The 23,894-nt window shown below is 46.5% G+C and overlaps 1 long non-coding RNA gene across 1 annotated transcript; it reads right to left on the bottom strand.

Annotated features, from left to right (window-relative positions):
- Nucleotides 1-8,558: 8,558 nt before the first annotated feature.
- Nucleotides 8,559-21,508, bottom strand: LOC137864670 (uncharacterized). Its single transcript, XR_011101584.1, has 3 exons — nucleotides 21,443-21,508; nucleotides 11,587-13,610; nucleotides 8,559-11,283 (listed from the first exon to the last, which is right to left on the bottom strand). It is a non-coding gene; the product is annotated as an uncharacterized lncRNA (long non-coding RNA).
- Nucleotides 21,509-23,894: the final 2,386 nt, after the last annotated feature.

The raw sequence follows: 23,894 nt of genomic DNA, 5'->3' as shown, positions 1-23,894 counted from the left end.
GGCACATGTTTAGCAAGCATTCTGGTAATGCCTATTCATCAGCAGCAGTATTAGTAGAGACAAGTGTCCTTCTTCAAACATATTGAAACCATGCCGACATCAGCAAGACTGCATGGCTTTGTCCGCAGCCATTTGTTGAGCTCTTCATTTCATTTATGTGAAGTTCAAAAGATCCAGTATTTTAGTATACTAACAGGATTTATTGTAGCATAAAGTTGCCACTATAAAAGAGGTAATAAAAGTTAAGCCTAATGAATGTCTGAAATGAGAGTACCAACGAGTAAGACAGAGGGTTCCACTGCCAGGACAGTGCTGACTCGCACAAGAATCTGCTCAAATATGCAGTGTGTAGCAAGGAAAACCCTAAAGCCCCCCTGGGCCCCTCAGTTTAAGCAGAGGACATGCTGACAGAAGCCAGCCTAAGCATTTCAGCCCCAAGACAAGTAAAGGAGGATGCTTGATATGACAGGACAGCCTGCCTTTAACCCTTGCCCAGTACAGTCCATCTTCTGAGAGGTTTGCCAAGCAGCAGAGGAGAGCAGAGTGCAAGCAGCTCCTATTTAGGACCATATCCTGTACGCAGCATCTGTTGCTCAGGATAACTGCTGTGCAGAGGGTCAGAGTTCCCAACCTCGCTGCTCCCTGGCTTAGCCCGGGGCCACATCCATCTCTCCATGCCCTGGGGCCAGACTCCTGAATCACAGCTCTGCCTTCAACACCATGTCAAGGGGTAGAGGGATGCAGGTACAATTTACCACTTGGTAATGGGGATTTAAAACAAAACTTTCCTGGGTGTCTGACAAAATTCCCTCTCCAAACACCTCAAGCCGTCTTCCACCCAGGGCTCCTCCCTGCAGATGCACAGCCTGCCCTGGGGGTCTGCCAGCAGCCTGCAGCACGTGCTTCACCACGAAACGTTCTGCTTTAATCCTGACTTATGCTAATGTTGCTTCTGGGATTGATTATTAGGACAAACTGCTTATTGGTGTCTCTCCAAATCAATATTTCACTGCCTCCAAACCACTCTGTGTCCTCCCCAGAGTGAAAGCCCATGTGAACTGCCCAGTAACTTCAGCAGCATTTCGGTAAAGGCCAGCAGGGCAGCTCCTCTAACAGAGTCAATCAATCTTTATGGATTTCAGTGGAGTTGCACCAATTTGCACTAGCTGAAGATTTGGACCAGCATCTTTCCCCACTAGGAGCCTAAAGAAGCTTTTATATTATTTTCAAGTCACCTATAAAGCAAGATCTGATGACATCTGCAACGAGCAGATCTGCAGCCGTTCATTTTGAGTAGTTAGCAGCCCACGCAGCAGCAAATCACCACTAATGTCTGCTTCTCACACCACAGGGCTGTAAAACAAAACCACCTCTTGATTAAGAGAATTGTATTCAGAAACACTGCAGCTGGCACTCCAGCCACATCCACCGAGGTCAGCTCAATATTGCCTTGAACCCTTCCCCAGCTCCCTTCATGTTCTCCCTCGGAGCAGATGCAGCTGAGTATTTCCCACCCCCACGTGTGGGATGGAAAGCCATGGCTTGGTAGGTTTTTCTACTCACACCGGAGCCTGGGACGGGCAGGAGATACCATGCAGCTCAGGGACTCAGCACTCTCGCACTATCACATGGAGCAGGAACTAACTCAGTTCTTACCACGCTTGTTTTAAACACAGAGCTGAAGAGACTACTCAGAACAGCCACGTGGGGGCGAAAAGGTTAAACAATGACTAAAAGCAATTTTGGCAGGTAAGGAGAAAATGTAAAAGGACATGTCTTTTCTTTTGCTCTGGCAAGTAGTTACCCTGGCAGACAGCACAGAAGACCTCTGTCATGGCCAGGATGATTTCCAGCAGTTTGGACCTGGGCATATTGAGCTTTAAGCTGGGAATATCATTTCCCTTCTGCAGTGGATTTCACAGCTCTGTGCAGACCAGTGGAAACAGCCTAAGACTTTGTAAGCTTCTGCTAGCAAATTTGATGCACTCAATTCTTTTTCAGGCTGTCAAGCTGACTTGGGTGAGCTATTGCTTTCTATCCAAAAGGAAACAGCTATGGGAGAACCTCACAGCTCTGTCAGCCGGCAACAGGCAGCCAGGGGAGCCAGCCCGTGCAAGCCTTGGGCTGCAGGCACTGGTGTCACTCCCTCCAAGCACCAGCTACTTCCACCTGTGACCACACCACAGTCAGAGCATGGGACACCTTCCCTGCACTGTCACCTCACTACAGGTCTCTAGCAGCTCTGCCATCCCCTGCTAGGTCTCTCTACAAAGGAGACCATCCCATTTCCCACAGAAGGGGGACAAAGATCAATGCCCACCACAGGAGAGGAAAGCTATTTAAGTTGGAGCGTTTTGCACCTGGCCATCCACCCTTAAATAGCTGTTACACCCTTATGTATCACTTCAAGTTTTTTCCAGCCACTCTATCCCCCTGTGAAGAGCTCTCTTGCCCCAGCATGTGAACACTTGACGGGCTTCCATAAAGAAAGCAGTATATCTACAGGCAGCCCTCCCCAGCCAACACCTCCACCCAAAGGAGTGGGGACAGCCAGCCCTGCTAGGCCAGTTTAATGTATAGCAGCAACCCACAGTCCCTGTGAAGTCAGAACTTCCATAGTCCATCACAGCCCTGTCCACCTGAACTACCATCTGAGCACTCATCACAGCAAAAACAAACCTCTCCCCAGAAGTGCAGAAGGAGGTTTGCAAGCAGGCAGATTTTTAATTAAGTGGAAAGGGCAGAATCCACAAAATGATTAAACATCTGCCAGGTGCTCACCCACTTGTCTGCTACTCACTGCAGATGGCCAGCTTTTAACCACAGCTTGCTCTGAAGGCAGGGGACCAGCCTTGTCTCTTCAACTGATGCTTAAAAGACATTACAACCAAGCTTGTTCCATCTTCCTACCATGCTTAATCAGATGTCTATGAGAGCTTTATTTTTTTTTTTAATGTAATCTCAGAAGGGACAAATACACTGGAAGACTGTAGCAGTACCTGGCTGCAGCCCCAGCCCTGCCTAGATTTACTGAAGGTGCCCACGGACCCAGGCAAACACCCTCAAACCTGTACTGTGACCTGGCTGTGCCCAAAAAACAGAGTTGTTCCTAGCCTCATTTAAAAAAAATAAAAAATAAAAATAAAAATAAAGCTAATTTTAGGCCAAACCTGTCTGCATGCTGAGCAGTGGTGTGCTACGGGTCAGTGCTGGGGCCGTGGCAGTTCACAGCCACGGAGGAAGCAGCAGGAGGTCCCCTCGCGTGGCAGGGCCAGCCCCAGTGCAGCCAGAAGCACAGCACATTGCTGCACCCAGAACAAGCCTTATCCAAGGCTGGGCACCAGCAGAGTAAACCCAGCATTTGGGCTTCAGACCTACCCAGTGCTGAAGCCAAATCCACACGGCACGATCTCCAGCAGCCCTTCACCACCCAGGGCAGCAGTACTGGGCTCAAGCTACACTGGAGACCTACGAGGACTACACAATGCTTTTGAATAAACACTCAGAACACACCCGCCTTGGGGCAGCAGACCAAGAGGTTTGTTCTCCTCTGTTTGCCCAAATCACTGCATGCCCTGTCTCTGAAGTAGCAGGAGGCATCGCAGACCCCTCTGTTTGCTCTCAAGCACAGGCTGTACCGCAGCACTCCCCACACAGCGTTAGGCTCATCACAATATTTGCCTTTAACACCCTAGCCTGTCTTTAACCACGCTGGTTGCGCCTCTGTCTGTCTAGCTGTCTCGTTACACATTATTCTGTTTGCACACAAGCTGTTAGTTCTTCGTGCTGCTCAGCACTGTCTTTGCAGAGCCTGTTCCCTGGGGACTGAGGCATACCATATGAACAGCTTTTGCTTTATATCACGTCTCCTTTTTGCATTTAGCAGCATGCATGTGCCAAGGTAAGGAATTATTCAGGCCAAGATACTCTTATTGTAACAACTGTACACCAATGCAGCAGCAAGCACAAGACTTCAGGTTTTAACATCTGGAAAAAAAAAAAAAAACACAGCTCAAGCTCAGAACCAGGCCCAGCAGGATGATCCTGGAACACCCTGCTGCATCAACAGGTGAAAGTGACCACTTGAGGTGTGGGGACAGCCTCCAGTCTTTGTCTAAGTTAGTAGCAAACTTTAATGAAGTTTGCTATGCTTCGATCAGTGCCACACCTTCCACCCAAGGAAACAACACCAATGGAGAACTGGCTGTCCAATAAAACCCTGTTTCCTCCAAACACAGTATTTCTTTGAGCTTCGCAAGGAGCTGGGACTTTAGCACCCAATGGTCTTATAAGCATACTGCCTTTCAAACACTCGAGGGCTCCTCTTCACCTCAGTTTTCAATCTGAATTTCTAATGTGTTCTGCAGTTGACACAAAAGCACTGGGATTTGCTGCCCAAGCACACTGATATGTCACAACTTACCCAAAGAGCCTGGATGACAGCTGGTGAAGGAGGATATCAGCATTTCTGGGTGTAGCTGCACTTAGCATTCTTCCCTTCCACCTTTCCAAAGAAACCCTGCAGGGTGGCCCACCCAGTCAAAGGACAGCCAATTTGCCCTGGTGTCTGTGCTCTGAGCCTGAACGCTCGCCATCCATGGAGGTGACAGATGCATTCGTTCTTCCTCTTTGCCACGCGATGAGATAAGAGCACTGGTCAGCATCAAGTGCTCCTGAATAACAAACGCAGTTGGCATTGAGATTGCTGAGGCTGGTAAAGAAGAATTCATTCACTCGGCACATGTATTATCAATCACCATAGGTCAAGCACTGGAAAATACATTTCTAAAGGAGAATGCTTTTACTGTTCAAGCCTTGTTATTTCTTCACACACAGAGATAGCCAGAGGATTCCATCAAGAGCCTTCAGAAGCACAAAAGAAGCTCTTAAGCAATGTTTTGTGCTATATGCTTTAGAAGGGAAAGTGATAATTAAAGCTTCTCAGAGATGCTCCAAGCCTTATGAGGTGAGCTGTAATAAATACTCTGCCATGAGCTGTGGGTATGCTGAGCACCCCTTTCCCCGCCTCAGGCTGGCTGTCAGGCTCACCTTGTCACCCCCTGCCCACCCTCACACACCCAGCAGCTTTGCCTGGTTTAAGAACTGGATGCTCTCTCCTGTGTCAGCCTGTCCCAAAGGTTTGAAAGATGGAAACAAGGCAGCTTTAAGTGAGAAAGAAAATGTAGAGCAATGCCTAAGATCTCTTTGCCAGGCAACGCTATCTCAAAAGCCCTTACACAGCTAAAACCTTTGAAGGAAGTCTGTTGGCAATTAAACAGCTCTGGAAACAATCACCACATTTTACACATTCCTCTCATCCAGGAAAATGTTTCATTGGAGACATATCATTGTGAGCCCTGTGTAACACACAGCCCTTGAAAACCCATGGTCATTATGGATTTCCCATTGGCATGAACCACAGTCCTATCCTCTGTGAGTGGCTTTGGTTGGAAGCTGCACCCTAAAACTTACTGAGAAGAGAAGACAGCCTATGCATTGCAGAGGATTCCTCCCGCTTCTCTTATTGGCTTTAATCCAGTAGAGTTAACTCTGTGCAGAAAAGTACTTAGATATGCACCTTAATACTTGGCTGGTTAGGTCATTATGAAGAACGTGATTCAGAGTTCGGTGTGAATGAGTTGTGTTCAAGTATCTGCCCTGACCCATATACTCAGAAGGTGCTAAGCTACGGGTCCCATAGCAAGCTTCTTTCTTCCCCACACCACATGGCTCATCATGAAGCCAAACTTTATTGTGTACACTGCTAACGCTTAGGTCAGAAGTGATCAAGTTAAAAATAAAACGGAGTTTGGATTTTAGTCTTTACAATGGTTGCGTATTTGCCTTAAAAGCCTGGTGATCAGAAAGCTCCAAACCCCCAGTCAGTGAATTGGGGCACTCAGTCTCAAGCAGGGCATGCACAAGTGGGAAGAAAAGCTGTGAGCACTACAGCTGAGCAGAGGTCTGATAAAAGAACAATTGCATCCCAGCTCCCAGACTGAAGAGAATTTGGGCAGACTTCCTTATTTTGCAGGAGTTAATTTATATTTAAGCCATTTAGCATTATTTCAGCTCTACACAGCATTCGTGTTATATGCCCTGTTTAAATTAGTTTGGCCAACCAGTAAATCTGATAATTCAGGACTGAATATAACCAATTAGATTTGCTGTATGATACACCATAATCTGATCAAGCTGTCTCAAAGGATTTGACTTGTTAGCATTTCAAAAGCATAGGAGGTTTTTGAATAATTTATTACATTTCTTCCAAGCTCATCTTTGTTAATTCATTAAACGTAAAGATAAGGCAGATGTTTTACAGAGACCTGTTCCATATCTGTTTTAACTTCAATTGGTTTTCAAAGGCTCACCTTAGCTCAGCTGAAAGCAACAGGTGCTGAAAAAAGTAGGAAGAGCTGAGGGATGCATCTTTCGAAATTTAGGCCCAGAGATGTGGGGATTTCCCCTACCCTCCACTTTCTGAGAAAACAGTTCATGCTTACTCCTGCCTGGGTTCCTGTCTCTAGCCTCCCTACCTCTCCCAAGTTCATTTTTAACATGTTCACTCATGGTTTGTGTTAGAAACTGTATTTTTTGCATCAGAATCTCTGGAAATAGAAACAGGAGCATGATTAAACAAATCCATATATCCACAATTCAATCTTTTTTTTTTTTTTTTTTACCCTGCCCACTTCTCATCTTGCTAAGAAACAGACCTTTGGTCCTTTGCTACAACAGCAGGTGTTCCCAGGGAGGTGGCTTGCTTGCTCCTTTGCCTGTATCTTGGGAAGACACCTGCTTCCGTGGGTTATTTTTTGGTCTGTTCTTGTTCTGCCCAGGAGAAAGTTATTCACCTGAGTTTTAAATTCCAGTAAACAAACTTTGAGTCCATTCAGAAAAGATCATGCGTTCATTCCTTGATCTCTTCTGGGAGCTCAAGGCAGAAGGAATCTCCATGGGCTGCAAACCATGTGTCTGTCAGCACAGGTCCCTCTTCTACTCTGATCTGAGCAATGGTACCAGAGCAGCCCTGTGCCAAAGCTGCCACCCTAACCGATGTGAAATTGAGCCAAAACCTTCGCTTCCTCCACTGAGTAAGGATGCCAGTTTTCACAACCCGTACAAATTTGACCACTGGAGCATTTTACTTGAGTTCCTTTTGCAGCTTAAAAACACCTTCATCTGCTTTATCTCACTGAATTGTTTTTAAGCACTCCCACCCAAATGTTACTGCAGCTTGGCAATAGATTATTTCTTACCATAGAATGATCTCTCCAGAAGAAGATGCCCATAGTATAACCTTCATATATATATGTATGTATTAGCACTCCCCATACACCATTTTTTCAGCATGCTCCAAGGAAACGGCTACCTCAGGAAGCACAGCTGGGTACTTCACACACCGAGACTGACCACAAAGTAGGTCTCAGCCCAGATAAGGAGTTCTGAATAAGGAGCCAACCCGATGCAGCTCCCACCACACATCCCTCCTCAAAATTACTAGGTTTTCATATAACCCAAAGCTCACTGCTGTAGTAAATTAGCCAGAACACAGCTGGGTTATATAAAACCTATATGTTCAGGTACCAGCTAGTCACCAGGTGGGGTCACCCTGAAATTTAGGGTGAGTTATCTCAACCTAGGTGGCAAACAGTTATAGTCAAAGCAAGCAGCTGCCATCAGTCAGACACTTTTCTTGGGATATAAAGAACCTGGAGCTGTTTTTCCCCACTGGCTATAGAAAGAGTGCAGACATATCAAACTTCACAGATGTCTAAGCTTAGAGCATTTTGAGATCTATGGTTCTTCAGGTAGGACAGTCTCAATTGCTGCACATCTACACTGCAGTCATCTGCAGATGGTGGTACTGATATATTCAAGTTTATAGATGGCCAACAGGGATCAAAAGGGAAGAAATTACTTGAAGATTTCCTGGAAGACAGCACTTCTGCTGCAAAATTTGTCCAAGTATGCCAGGTCAAGAGATTTTGACATGACTTGAGAAATGTTTGATGAAACTGAAGGCTACTTGAATGCAAAATTGTATTAGCAAAGGCTACAGACCCGCAGATGAGAACATTGTGACCCAGCAAGCACACTTCATGTTGTGAATAAGCATTACTTCTTTAAGGGAGGGTTGCACCCATCTGAGGAAGTTCCTGCTGTTGCCAGTTCAGTACCATGCTACCTGTTGAACCTTCATGGGAAGACAGCTATTTGCACATGCTTAGAACCAAGGCTGACAGCGCTATTGCCCACCATGTCAAACAACTCCATTTTAAGTCACTGGTAACTTCTGGGGGGTCAGCAAGTGAAGTTTGTCAAAGCTACATGGCAAGCATCTGCAAACAAACTTTTGTATGCAGGCACCTAGCAAGACAGTGCTGTAACACATACTTATGGTAGTGCTCATGTGTGATATCGATCTAAAAAGAAATCCAACAATAAAGCTGGAATGATCCCAACATTTACAAATTCCTTTATAATCTAGATTATTTTTTTTTTTTAAATACGTGTTGAATTAACTCATTATCTACAGAGCAAATTCTGATCCAGGAAATTTGTTTCATCTTTATTCCATTTTCAAAACCATCTGGAAGTGCATCACACAGATAAACTAGTATCAAAAATACGTGGCTATTACTAATTATGGTATGCTATGCCATTTCCCACCACCTGCCAGTGATGACACAACATTACTCAAGAATGAAGCTTGATAAGCTTGATGAATAATATTTAGACTATTTTCTTCAGCTTGCAAATGATCTGTGAGCAGATTTGTTCTCCCCCTCCCCATATCTAAGTTATTTAAAATTAGTCATAATCATTTTGGTGACTAATTCCTGATCCATAACTTGTTTATGAGCACTGCATTGCAAGGGTTTGAGATTTGAAATTCAAATCTTTGGTGCACAATTTAGATTTGACAAGTAACTGAATAGCAGTTTACTCCCCAGCTAGATGGGAACAACAGAGTCACCATCTCAGGATGAATACTTGCATTTGTAAACTCAAAGCTCACTTTCTACCAACTTCTGATATTCCCTTACAGCTTGCTGCATCTCGTTCACTCCTTCACAGAAGGAAGAACACAGAAGTGGCGCAAACAAAGGAGTCTTGCAGGTAAAAGGTGGAAGAGGTAAGGAATTGCCTGAGTTTGCTGCTATTGTTGAAGCTACTCCCCTAAAGCCAGAAAGAATCAGCTATTCTTAGTCTTGCTTCTAAACAATACGCTTACCTCTTAACCAATGTAATCTAAGCCTTTCACAAACACCTGTGGACAAAGACAGGGACCTGAAAACAACTGCTCCAAGTGCATCTCATTCCTCTCACAGCCATCTTCCTGCATAGATAAGGATGGCTTCATTAAGAAAGTACTAATTTAGTAAGAATTTAAATATGTACTGTTCACTGGATGAGGCCTTCAGCTACCTTGCATGCCACCAGTCTTTTATCCTCCATAACATGCACCCATTTCATTTTGAAAGTGAACATATTTGAAAACAAAATATATAAGCAAAACATCTTCCACATGGGAGACAGCCCCCTGAAGTCAAGCAGGAGCACTCCCACTATACCCAATTCCATTTAGATACAAGCCCATGTTTTGGGAGAATGCTCATTGCACTGTAGGTAAAATAAAACCACATCCCCCTCCCTCTGTAAGCCCCTTCCAGTGCAGCACAGGACATCTCCCACCTTCCACTCCTCCTCAGCATTTCCATCTAGCCCTGTCCAGCCAGAAACAGTCCTCACCTCTTGAGTTTCTAGGTATCCTGTGACTGCTTTTCCCTCTTGGCTTTCATGTCTATATAAATATGTAGATATTTTGAAGATATTTGCTTCCTCTCAATCTCCAGTGGCAGAGTTTCAAGTCAGGACAATGACCACAACTGGGCCCATGCGCAGAGTGCACATGGAGGACCCAGGTGAAGCTGCTCGGGGCAGTTAAGATCTGTTGGTGTTCCTCAGACCCCAACAGCCCACAGCTGGCAACACCATCTGTACCTCCCATCTCCAGATCACTGCCTGTAACCCCAGCCACATCACTTCACAATGCCAACCTCCCCACAGATGTTAGACTGCATAGCTTAGGAAGTTCAGAAGAGGCAAGCCATGACATGTAAGAACTGAGCCTCAGATAAATCCTCTCAGTTGAATTTGGGAATAAATTCTATGACAGCAAAACAGAGCACTGTTTGCATTGTGATGCAGCTGGCATCTTATTTTGTGATCCTGCAGAGCGGCCATCAAATATACTTCACTGCCACAAACATCAGTCAGCCTGGCAATGCATCATCAGAGCTTTGGAGCAGAGCCCTTGCAAGTCAAAGCTGCCACCTTCTAAGTGCTTTTCCCTGCCAAGGCATCAGCTTTGCCCATAGGCTTCACAACCATCCTCAAACCACATTGTAGAACCTGCTCATTACAACATCCTGTGCTACATATCCTGGGCACCCACCACCTTTGGGTATATCATGTCTCGTGTCCCAGGAATATTCTGAAGGAAGCTTAAAGACAGAACAGACACCCCCAGGAGAATTAGTTCCAATCTATCCCCACAGAGCAGAACACAGGGTGCTCAGCTCCCTGACCCCAGCAGAGCACAGAGAAAACCACCACTGCAAACCGTGTGGGATTTCACCTGCTACCACCTGGCCTCTGCAGGCAGTGACAGTATCTCGCAAAAAAATATTTCTGGAAAGTAGCCTGTAGCTCAAGGTGGATGGAAAAAAAATCACCAGACAGCATTCACTGGCCTATATTTTGTAGGAGGTCTGCAGTGCTCTAAAGGGATGATAAATGGAACCTCTGAGAAAGCTTTCACTTAATGCAAACCAGATTGGCTGAACAGTAGAAGAAATAGCTTGTGAAGCTGCTGCCCCATCAAACTGTTACCTGTCTCATGGATAACGTGCTGCACTGTGCCATGTCACATCTCAGGCCACTTCTTACAGGACTGGTTATTTACACTGGATGAGACAAGCTGATCATAATAGTCCCTCCAGATCAAAGCTGATAAATGTGTCATCATAGAAGTTACTAGAAGTGCTATGTTCTCCTGACAGCCCTGACACAGGTACTTTGAAGCATAGAGATATGTGCCATAACCAATATTAAACTTAATTCTTAAAATACTAGAGAAGAGTTAAGTTTTAATTTTGTCCTATTCATTATGATTAAAATACTTTTCACATCTTGCTAGTAAGATTTTCTTCATTAATGCGGTAATTTCACTCATTAGTTTTCATCTGCAAGTCAGCTTCGCTTATGCCAGCACCTCTAAAAAAAAAAAAAAAAAGACTCACCTTGTAAAAAAATAAATGAATAAAAATGAGAACAACCACAGCCACTCTTTCCAATGAAAAGCAATCCTGTGATTTTACTCAGGAAGCTAATTCAGCCAAATGCTCCCAATTTGCAATTCTGTTTCAGGAAGATGAAATGCATGGGCCAAATTTCTTAGAATAGGACAGGACCAATTTGATGGAAGAGTTTTGTCTGATAGAAATGGAGGAGGGGGGAAACCCTTAAGGATAGCTAGTGTTCCAGTGGTTGCTTCACAGATTCACTCACATGTCCTACCTCCTTCTCACAGGATGAGGAACAGTCACATGCTTGCAAACTGCTTGGGAAAAAAAGTCCAGGAAGCATCTGTCCTTATGTTCCTCGAGTGCTTGTGTCTCCAGCTTCATGCGACATTTCCCAGCCAGCGCACTGCACTAGCTCTTCAGCTCTGTCAGGGTGACTCGCACATTTAGACTTCTGGAGCCTATCTCATAGCCCAGGAAAGCTTTTTGGATGGCAGATAAAGGCAACGCTGTCCATCCCATCTGTAAACCCACTCAAAGGACCTGGCACAGAGAGCTGAGCACAGCAAGAAAGCTCTCCTTAAAGCAGTGCAGCTGAGTCCTCCAGGCTCATCCCAAACCCAAAGCTCAGAGGTGGGAATACCCATGATCAAGGAAAGCTAGCTCAAGAGAAAACATACTGAACACAAGTCTAGGCAAGAGGTGACCCGGGTGAGACGGGCCCTGTAACAGCACAACAGCAGAGGATAGAGCTAGTTCCTGTCTGAGGTTACTGGGAAAGTCAGAGCTTCTGCCTTCCTGTGTATGACCTCTTCATCCCCAAATCCTAATTTATGTCTTCCTTACAGAGGAAAGTTTTCTTTAATGGAGAATAAAACAAATTAAGCTTTTAAAATCATTTTGGAAATCAAATGCCGCGTCTGGCACAGTCAGACACTGACAGCATGCATTTTACTGGCAGCAGCAAGTGGCTAAGGCTGCAAGGAGAACAAATTGGAAGGGACAAAACCCAAGGCGGAAGGTCCTTGGCAGCAAGACTGTGGGCTGTAAATTTGATTCCTCTTGCCATGTTTGCACCCAAGAGAGGTGAAAGTCAAGAACTGGGACTTGGGTGATGCTGCAAGGACTGGGAACAGGATACAAGCTGCCACCTCTGATTCAAGGCTTGCCCCACAACCAGGATTATTCCACACAGTGGTGGGGGGAATAGAAGTCAGGGGCACTTCTGCTCCCAGCTGCTTTCATGGTTGCACAGCTGTCACCAGCAGTGCTGTTCTTGGGGGATGCTGGGGCCTGCCATGTACCTTCCCTGCCAGCCCTCATCACCCTCTGCCTGCCCCCAGCATAGTGAGGACCCAGACTTCAGCCCCATTAACTGCGTCACACAAATATTACAGTAGTTGGTAGCATTAGGAAGGGGCTGTGTTTTAATTGCTTTTTAGTTTCTTTCCTGTTTCTCCCTGCCAACCTTCTTTTTTACTGTTTTGCTCCCTGTGCTGGTAGGAAAGATGTTTCATCTTGTTAGCTAGTTTCCATTTCTCTGGGAAAACTTTACATTTTCTGAAATACCTCTCTGTTCTCAGGGTCGTTTGTACAGTAAAGCAGCCACATGCTGAAGCGCACAGGGTACCATCCATCCCAGCAACAATGTCCTCACGGGGCATGAGGTGAAAGCCTCTAATCTTCACGATGAATTGTGAACTACTGTAAAGAGGCCTGAGGGGGAAAGGAAGGCGAGAAGACTCATCTGATTTGTTAGACCTTTGCAGCAGCTGCCTAACTATTATTGGTTTGGGGAACTACTGTGTCACTGTGCCCAGCTCTCCAGCCACACTCACCCAGTGACGTTACTCCTACTTGCACAGCTTTCCACAGAGCACAGGAAGAAAAGCCTGCCCTCAGACCACCACGCCACACACCTACCACCAGCATCTGGCCTGCACAAAGCAAGATGAAATCAGAAACTTTAAGAAAATCTTGGCTTACCAAGAAACCCTTCAGCATCCAGAGCCAGAAGGTCAACAGTAACAGCCTAAAAGAGATGCTGCAACAGTTCCAGTGCAGATTGAGTGGAACAAGGCTCATTAATGCAGGGAGTCAGACCAGGTGCCTCTTCTGTTCTCAGCAGAGCAAGGATCCACAAAGAAGGAAGAACAGACCCAATCTTTCTTTGTATAGTTTTAGCTTGAGAAATTCCTCAGCAGCTCATCCTCCATTCACAGACCCTGCCACCAGTTAGTCTTTGAGCCACCCAAGCTGTTGTTCCATGAAGACAGTCCCACAAGAGCCATGGCAAGTCTGGGAGAAAAAAAACCCGAAACAGTTCTTAAAGTACTTGGGCTCTAGTTGCCAGAGCAGCCAAAGCCTACCTCTTTAGAAAGTAGCTTAGGGAATTGAACTGAAAGCCAGGAGAACAGAGTATGTAAAGAGCTGCAGAAAGCAGCAACTGAGTTGGGAAAAGTCAAATGGAGAAAGATTTTGGCAGAAGAGGTTTCAGCCTCTATGAGCCAGTTCCTGCTACTGACCTAGAAAAGTTTTGGAAAGAGGTAATAGAAGGAGGTAGGAGGCCAGAGATCACACAACAGGAAACCTAAAGCACTGCTGATGCCCCCAGCTTCAAGAGCCACTAACTCACAGGACTGGAAACATTGCAGATACCCACAGATCTACCCATCCACACCTTAACTCGGTTTTTCTCCTATCGCACATCTCTCTCCAAGGTGAAAACGGCCCACTTCTAACAAGCTGACACACACCAACACATTGTGAATTTATATAATGTTTTTCATGTTATTGTGAACTAGTAATGAAGTACAAGACAGGTTCTTAGCTTATGAACATTTCATGCAATACACCACAAAAACAGTTACCTATTTTACCTGTACATCACATCTTAAACTTTATAAAATTGTCTTATACCAGAGACACCAATTGTGATCACTCACGCATAAAGGCTGTAGAAACAGTTTCTTTCTCAAAAATACATGTTCAGAAAACCTTCTAATTAAGACAAGATGACTCATTGTCAAAGTAGTTGGGTCCCCCAAAACATCTTCAGATACAAACTTGGACTTCTCCAGGGCTTTACACACAAAGGGCTTTTGAAGAGCCAGAAAGTCATCAGAACAGTTTGTTCCTGGGGAGAGCAGCGTCCAGATTTCATTTGCACAAGTCCCCACTCAGTTAAGAGCACCACTGACCACCAATCTATAAACCACACATCCCTGCTCTAAAGACAGTAACAAAGCTTGTAGCGCTTATAAGCCACAAACATTAAATTGTATTTAAAAGCATCACAAGGTTCTCATTTGTGTGATTAACTACCTTTTCCGTGCTATAATCAAATGAAAAGTCCGGATCTCTGCAGCCCCCAAAACACTTAAAATGATCAGTAACAGCTAAATAAGAACTGCCCTCCATTTTACTTTCCATTTTTATCTTTCCATATAGCTTTCTCCCCTACACAGCCCCCAGTGCCCCAGCAAGATGACATAAGTCTTTCCAGGACCTTAAAAGCATTTTCAGACCTATTTTAAGTCTGCTAAAGGCACCTTGTTAAATGTGTCTTCCCAGCTTCCTCAGCTGACCACTGCTGAGGATGACTTCACTTCTGGGAGGGATTTCATGTTTTATGTGGGTATCCATACAGAACACTAAAGATAGCAGAATAAGCATTCCACCACCAAGTCCCAGTGCTTCGTAATATATGGTGCTAACACCCACAAGGCTATATATATATTGGGGTTTGGGAATCAGCAAACACCTCTGTTGATGAGGAAGGCTGAACAGAACATGTCCAAGATGATACTGCAAACACAGTGCTTTAACCTCCTTACCACCCCCTTAACAGCCAGGATAACTCTGAGCAGGACTCAAGTCAGGGTCAAGCACCGCACCTGAGCCCATTTTGAGCTACCTTGAGCTGAAATTAATACAACAGGCAGAGCGGCAGGCAGCCTGCCTGGGAAGCAGGGTGGGTTCCCGACAAGCTACCTTGTGTCCATCTCTGCTGCAGTCAGGCTGCTGACAGTAAATTAGCTGGCTCTGCTCAGGGAGGAAACCCCCCAGTGACACTATTTCTTATTTACCCTCAGACCCACCGCACTGATGCGGCGTGTCAGCTCCCCATTCATCAAGGCAGTACAACAGGAGACTATTAGCTCTGTTTGCTTGCTCTCATCTTACCTACTCCTCTGGGAAAGTTTTAAGCCTCCTAGCTCTTGCCATCAGCTGTCAAGATAATTGGAGCTATTGTTTATTGCAGCAAAGGACTTTGATTGACATCCTTGTAGGAGTGCAGAGCTCCTGTCCTGTGGCAGAACTGGAGAAAAGCGTATTAGTACCATTAGTTTTGAGGCTGGTAGAAGAACAAGGATGTTATTCCTCCTTTGGCTTCCCCCTTACAGTTATTTAACAGATGACAATGCATTTTCTTGGCTTTAGCTTTACCTAAAGTGGGTCAGACACTGACTGCTATTTCTTGATGTGATGTTACAACCAGAAAGTGAAGAACAAAGGCAAGCAAAGCTTGTTAGGAAAATGCATTTAACACACTTTTATAAAGAGACCCAGTATCAGTTTTGGGAAGCGTCACCAGAACCTCAGGAGATTTACTAGGTCATTGCTTCTCAGTAATACACCAAACAAAGCAAGGACATCCACAAGTGACTTACAAACACCTTTCCACAGGTCAGCACGGCTCCTTTGTCTGGGTTCCTTCTGAGCTTTCGTGATCTGCCTGTATGAAGCCACTTTGCTACCACTTTGCAACCCCTTCAAGAGGGATATAAGAACAACTCTGTGCTAATGAGGACAGACCTGCTTACACCAAAATGTAAGAGAACAAAAGTTGCTTTTACAGCTTAGAAAATAACATTCTGAAAGACCGAGTTTGGAACCAAAGCTGCAGAATCTTCCATAGTTTAAAGATTGTTTAAGGACATGTGAGGTACTGTCAGGTGGTCATGCTCATCCAGGACAGGCATGATTTTGGTTTAATTTCAGCTCTTTTTCCTCCATGCAGAAAAATAATACCTTTCTCAAAATGCAAAGGTGCCATGGAAAAATGTCCCAAAAGCTCAGCTCTTATAAAATTATAATGAGCCTGATAAAGCAGCAAGTGTTTGGTAACCAGTGTTCTGTTCTTCAATAGATGTTGTGGCACACAAGGTCTAACCCAGAGGCCAGGATCAGGCTCAGACAAAAGTCCCTTCCTGAATAAGTCACAGCCCTGCTCTGCATTTCCAACATGCATTAACAGAAAAACCTGTGTACAGCATCCAGCCCTTCCAGATAGGATCTTCTGCTGTGAACTCACTCTGAAGCTCCAGCCTGGATTCATTCAACCTAAAGGAGCCTCTTCAACAGCTGCTCTTCCATCACCTTTTCTCCCTCACACCTGGGATAAGGCTGACAGTACATCTCAGGTATTTTCTACCCTAGCAAAACATGGAGGAAAAATAGACCTCATTTAAAGGAGCATCCTCATCAGCAACAAAAAGATTCAATGGATATTTACTGTTTATAAAGGAAATAATTGGCTGGTCTGTGCTGTGCAGATTAGAGATTCTTCAAAGGTATAAAACCAAAGCTGGCACAAACCCAAAGACACTGTAGTTAGTTAAAAGGCATGAAGTAAGAAGAATTTTAATCAGAGGCACACTGATCCATTCCTAATTAACAATATGATGGGGTTCACACTACAGCAGGGTGACTTTGGGAAGAGGTGGTGAAAATAAGACATTACTATAGTGCATAAGCATTTATATTTGTTTTATATTTATGCTCAGTCTCAACAAGAAAAGCAAATCCAGAAAACAAAGGAAACACCAGAGTTCATTAACACTGGAGCAGTTTTGGGGCTCCTCATTTTCTCTTCTCCCTCTTGAAGGTACCCAGAGCTCTCTGGTGTGGCACCACAAGCTGCAAGCTCTCCACCTCCCCCAGGGTGTCAGTCAGGACAGAGTGACCTGCACACTCTCCACCTCCCAGCCACAGCACCAGGAGCATTCAAGCTCTCTGCCCTTACACCGAGCTCTTCCTACAATAAGAACAGTGAGCCACATTATGACCAGCGGCAGCCAAAGCTCACACAGCACTTCTTATACCTGCTTAACTGCATCGCCTTGCTGTGACCTGCCGTGCACTGCCCACACTGGAGGCAGGGGGTGGCTTGATCCCTCAGAGGACTTTAGCTCCCAGCACAAGATGAGCATCTGCAATTAGCAGCACGCGTTGGTTTCATTTGCCACCAGTGCCTGGGGAGCCACCTGTCAGAACAGCTCCAGCTGTTCTAATAAAGCTCAGACCTGGCTAAAGGTTAGTCCCTTCTCAGACACACATCAACACTTCAGGTGGCCTGGCTTTGTGGGCCATTTGCACAAAGGACTCTGCTTCCCTCATCCCTTTGTGATTTGATGCCATAAAGTGAATAATGAAAGAGGCTGAGCTGGCAGGGACGGCTCAGCAGCACAGAGCCAGCTTCAGGCTAGAGAGATAACCTCTCTCCTGGGCTCAGCACCACTCCTTTCAGACAAGGAACCACCCAGCATCACCAGCAAGCCCTCCAGCAGCCTAAAAACACACATGGCAAGTGCTCTGATCCAGCCTGCAGAGAGATGAGTGCACAGAATTTAGGATGAAGGAGCAGGCAGAGCACCAGTTCAGCACCCACAGGTAAGTCCATGCACCCCTCAGCTCAGCCAAGGCTGTCAGGACCAAAACTCCAAAGTTCCTTAGAAAAATTCCCAGAGCTGTCCCCTACTGTCCTTGCCATGCCTGCAGGACATCAGAGCAGCACAGGCAGGAGCAGGTCCCCTGTCCCCAGAAGCCAGCAGCCAAGCAATAGGAACACAGGGTTCAGGAACAAGGGCTCTGAGGCATTTTGAGGTTTTGCTTTTAAATACTGCCCAAAAGTTGTTCCTGGGCTTCACAGATCTGGTGATACAGCAGCATCCTTCCCATTTCCCACTTGCAGATATCCAGCTGACAGCATGTGCTCACCTGTCAGCACAGCCCTTTATCAGCTGTCATGTCTTATCAGCCCAGTCCAAGGCAGCAGCGTGCAGAATACCCGAGCTGCTCCCTGCAGCCCTGTTCCCTTTCCTGAAGCCCAGACATGGCTTTCCTCAACCTGCTGCTGCTCCACACTTCACCTCATGCAGGTATCATAAGAAATTCTAAGGGGCACCCAAACCCCAGTGCTGTGTGCCCAGTGTAACAGCTGCTGCTGCAGGCTGGGGCACCCTGGCTGATGCCTGAGGAGCACAGCACCTCTCACCTCTGCTCAGTCCACCCTGAGGTGAGGTATCCCAATCCTTCTTTGCAATCCCCTTGTTCTATCAAGAAACTTTGTCAGCATAACATCACATCACCTCATTAATGTATGACTTCAAGCCACCAAGACTGCCCTTTAATGGCTTCTGCCAGCAGCTGCCCTCCAGCACACAATTACTTCACCAGGATCTTTTTCCTCCCTCCCTCCAGACTTACCTTGCCTCACCATTCCTGCAGCCATTAGCTTTAGGTTTATTTATAGTTTGTTAGGGGCCCTGAGTAAACACCCACCTGAGATAAGTTGAAGACACCCTTGCTAGGTATTGTAGCAGAAGGTGCAGCGAGCTGTAACAGCTCCTCTGGAAGCATTTCATGGCAGCACTGGGCAGCCCTTGAAGCACCACGCTGGGCCCCAGATTTGTAGAAGCAGGGCAGGTTAACACAGCCAGGCCAGCCAAAGCTGGGCAGCCAGCCTGCTCTTGCCAATTATTGACCCAGCACCACAACAGGAGGAGCGCAGGCCCCTGAGGCCAGTACCCTGTACTGGGACCAAGCCCAGCTGCACCAGGACCTGCTCTCATCCAGGTCATCTCCTGCAGCATAAACTGGCTTGGGGCAACAAAGCTCCCACTGATACCTGGGTAGAGGGTCAGGGCTGAATATTAAAAGGCACAATCAAATCACTTGTTCTTTACAGGGTGCTGCAGTACATTTCCGTGAGGAGAATCCAAAGACAATCCTGCAGCGTTAGATGGGCTGAGCAACACAGAACAATACTCAGCAAATTGGTGCACATTGTAACAGTGGGAAAGTCAAACCAAGTTAGATTAGAAAGGTGTTTTTTCTCCAATCATGAGTTAACTGAATGAGGTGCAACCTCTCAACGAACCTCCCCAAAATGGGCAGCCCATCTCACGTGTCAATCACAGCACGCACCCTAGTTCAGACCAGACCGACAGGCCCTTAAGCACAGCATTTACACTTCTCAAGGTCTTTTCACCCATTTCCCATTCCTATTCAAAAAGAAAAATGGGACATCTTATTGCAGAGAACATTTGCAGCACAGACTTTCAGCAGTACAGACTGCTTCTGGGCAGATCAAGGTGCCCGCTGAACCATTTATTTCAGTGCAACAGAGCCTGAGTGGAAGGTAAGATATTTTTGAAACCCTGGCCTTGATGAGACTTATTTCTTTTTTCTTTACCCTGAAACACTGGGACATCCGTGCTGTACAACACTCTGCTAAGACTAATGCCACACTCCAACCCCTGCACTCCATGTGGGAGCTGAACTGCTCGTGCTCTCCTTGGTACCTCCACGGCCAAACTGGGACCAGTGCCTGAAGCTTGGGGTGGTTTTGGTAAAGCACGACCTGCTGTCAGACCCGTCACCCCCCCACATGTCCCCAGAGACCTCAGTATCAGCTCATTTACCTAAGGCACAGAAGACCGCAGGGCATCTGAGCAACACAAACAAGTATCTGCCACTGAACATAGCTTGCACACCAGCTCCTGAAGAGTTCTCTTCCACGTGCTCCATTCCTCACCACACTGAAAGATCACTTTCTACCCACGGGGAGATACATTTCTTTGGTCAACAGCTCTGGCAGAAAGCTTTTCACTTCAGGGGATCTAAGGAGTTGCAGCTTTCCTGGGCATGCCCTCTGCTAGCAAATGACTGTACATTTACAAAGAGCAGCTTGCAAGACACTCACTGTCAGTGCTGCTCCTAAGGGGGAAGAGGAAGCAGGCCAGTGACTGCTGCTCGCCACACTACTCAGCAAACGCCTGGAAGGCTCAGAAAAGAAAGGCACACAACATAGGCACTGGTGCTGAAGAGAACAGGTTACAGAACTGTCCTCTAGTATGCTAACCCTAAGCCCCTGTTTCTCAGAAAACACAAGAAGAAGGAAGTGTTCCCCAGCCTTTGTCCCTTGGGTCTCCTTCAGGCATCCTTACTCTGAAGCTCAGGCTCACCCCTAGCAATGCAACCATGAAGAGGGGCTGCGCCACAGGAAGGAAAGCTCAGGTGAGCTGGGACAAGGAGGCAACATCCAGCAAGCTCAAACTCACTCTGAAATAACAGCTACAGAACGAAGTGTTACACTCAGCCTTGCCAGCCAGCGTCATTAACACCAGGCAGCATTAAATACTCCTGCCAGCATGCACAGTTTTGATTTCAGTGGCTTTGCTACACTTTAGAGATGAAATAACCTTTTGGTACAAGGATGGGTCAGTCTGACTAACCAATTAGGGGATGAACAAAGAGTGAAATAGGAAGAAAGGAGGAACAAACCATGCCAATTATTTTTCCAGCTCATTTCAGATCCTCTCTGTCCCCCACCTGAGTCTCTAGCTTTGTCCCTTGCAGCATTTCTCCCATCACACACCAGTTTTTATCACCTCTGCCATTCCGTTTCTCACGTCCCCCTCATCTAAACGGTAAAAACTTTATCTGTATCTCCCTGAAATGAAGTTCCAGTGTACTATTTAGGAAGAGATGCAAAGCACATATCTTCCTGCTGACAGGTGAAGTCTGAGAAACTGCCTAATCATGGCCCTGACACCCTACATGACAGTCTATTCCAAGCATTAACTGATGCTTCATGGCATTAAAGAGATAGCATAAGTTGTTTTTAAAAAAGTTCTTGATGCCATATCTCTTTCCACATCTTTAACTACAACTGCCAAAAACTTCTGCTTACTCACCCACTGCTATTCTGCCACACATTTTCTGAATGAGAAGGCAAATGCTGAACATATTTTAACCTATATAATCATGCGCTGACATCAACAGCAGCAACTGCTCTAAAACACTGACATGTTATGTTTTAGAGGGAAAGGAGCTTTTTGTACCGTATTTCCACTGGTGTGCTTCCCAAGGAGGGGCAAGTCTGGGTCAGCGCAGGGCCAGGCAGCAGGGACCAGGCAGGAGGACCTCACAGTGACTCTCAGAAGATGCACGAGCCTGAACCTGGGTAAGAAAAGCTTGCCTAAGTGTAAGGTAATGACATAGCAGTCTACACTTACAGCAGTACAATGGTAACAGGCTAATGTATTTATGGAATAAATATAAGCACCTCAGCTTAGAGTAACAGCAGCAGCAACCCCAGGTTCCTCATGCTGCACCGAGTCAGCCCCAGGCAGCTCTGGGGCTGCTCAGCAGCACCTAAGGGAAAGATACGCAGTATTTTTCAGTGGCTCCTCCACGTAACCTTGGGTTTCCCAGCTCAGTGGCCACCCAGCACTGCTGCAGGGAGCATCAGTGGGGGCAGCTGGGCACAAACCCAGATTTCTGGGTCCATCAGGGAAGTACAATTATTGACTTGGACAAACCCAGACAGGGAAAAGTTTGGTCATCAGCTTTGCAGCTCATTTCCACCTGGATTATCAATGTAGAGCTATCCTTCATGTTCCCCGGACACTCGGGTGTTCGTGGACACCTTGGGACAGTCCCCCAGGTACCCCCAGGTCTGTGCACACAGCACTGGAGCCCCTGCACAAGCTACCTGCTTTCCCAGTCTGGGTTTACACCCAGGTTCAGAAGTTTGTTCCGGGATTACACCCAAGCTTACAAAGCCATGCCTCATTTCCAGCAGCACAACCCAGAGGACACAGAGCCCTGCCAAATGACAGGCCCTGCACCAGCATCACCCTGATGAGTCAGCACAGACAAGCAGCATTTTTCTTTAGGACAGGTGCAAATGCCTTAAAAACCTTAAAACCTGCAGCCGACTCCCAGACAGCGATGCCCACCAGCACACAGGGCTGCAATGCCCCCCCCACCCCATGTTGGTGCTGTCACCACCAGCTTCAGGCAGCCCAGGACCCCCAGCACACTCCCCACAGCTCGTGGCAAAAGCACAATGCAATTTGTGCCTAATGACTTCTCCCCTGACAAAAGAATGTTTTGCATATGTTTGTCCTCATAACATAACAGCAAATTCTAATCAATTGCTAGTCAGTTAGAGCAACTTCTCATTTTAATTAGTTTTGATAATTAGCCTTGAATTTTCTGCGTGCAGTCTATTATCCCTCCTCAGCTCTATTTTTCCATTACTTTATGCTTTGTTTCTACAGGGAAATTCTGATGTTAAATATTTACAAGCAAAACACCCCCAGACAATATTGGTGTCTACTTCCATAAAACTACATTTTCTAGGGAATACTTAGATTAAAATATATTTTAATCAAAATATCTTGTAAGAAAAAAATATTTTTGGAGTAGCTCTTGCTGCTGGTGGTGCCTGTGTCATTGTAAATACATCCACGGAAACTTCTGTGGGTACAGGGTGGCTTTGAGCAAAGCAAGAGCTGATAGGAAAGCCCCCGTCATGCTGGAAGACAGAAAGAAAAAGTCAGAAATAGAAAGTCGAGCAGGTAAAGGAAAAAAATCTCCTTCCCACGGCTGCAAATTGCTGACAGAAGAGCTAATTACTCAGCAGGAGCGATGCAGAGGTGGCAGTGACATTCAGCAGCTGGTTTGCCCCTGCTGACGTTCAGCTGCAGCCCCCAGCCTTGCTGCGAGCTGCCCTCCGCTCCTCGGGACCGGGGGAAGAGGGGAGAAGCTCCAAGGGCACACAGCGCAGGGAGGCAGGGGCGAAGGGCAGCTCTGCTCTCCAGTTAATTATTCTGAGCATGAGGGGCTTGTGATGGGAAAGACAGCCCAAAGCTGTGGCAGAAGATGCCCCAGCAGGAGGCTGCCCTGACCATGCCCCTGAGAAGCGCTCCCTGTCCCAGTCCCCGTGGGCAGCTCCCGAGCCCTGCACACCCCAGCTCCGCACTCCTAAGTCAATGGTGCCACCTAGTGCCACCGGCCCTGGCGCAGGACAGCCCAACATCCCCTAAAGCAACGCTTTACTCACACCCTCTTGGGCAAACTGGCTTCTCTTGGGGCCCAACCTAGGGCTCTTAGCAGACAGCCCTTGATGGGATGGGATCTATCCCACACCAGCACAGACTGTGCCCAAGCAAGGGATCCATCAGGAGCAAACCCCCTGAGCTCCAGCTTGTTTTGGGTGGCTATGGAAATGCTCCTGCCCATCATGATTGCGGACTGTAACCTCACTTCCCGCTGCCTGCCTTCAGCCCAGTGCCTGCAGGGTTAGCGGGAAGGATCACCCAGCACCATACCTCGGCCAAGTTCACCGCACCCTCACAGGACGGCCAGCCCCCGATCACAGCCCTCCAGGAGGGCCACGAACGGCCAGGAATCAGATCAGACGTAACAGGTTAAAAAGCTACCTTAATGGCCTAAAAACCTGCAGAATGTAATTTAGCTGCCAGACCTCCCTGAATCAGAGCCTTA

This window comes from Anas acuta, chromosome 15 (assembly GCF_963932015.1).
Source record: "Anas acuta chromosome 15, bAnaAcu1.1, whole genome shotgun sequence".
NCBI classification, from domain to species: domain Eukaryota; kingdom Metazoa; phylum Chordata; class Aves; order Anseriformes; family Anatidae; genus Anas; species Anas acuta.
Note: the sequence above shows the minus strand (reverse complement) of the source record. Positions and strands in the feature narration are given on the sequence as shown.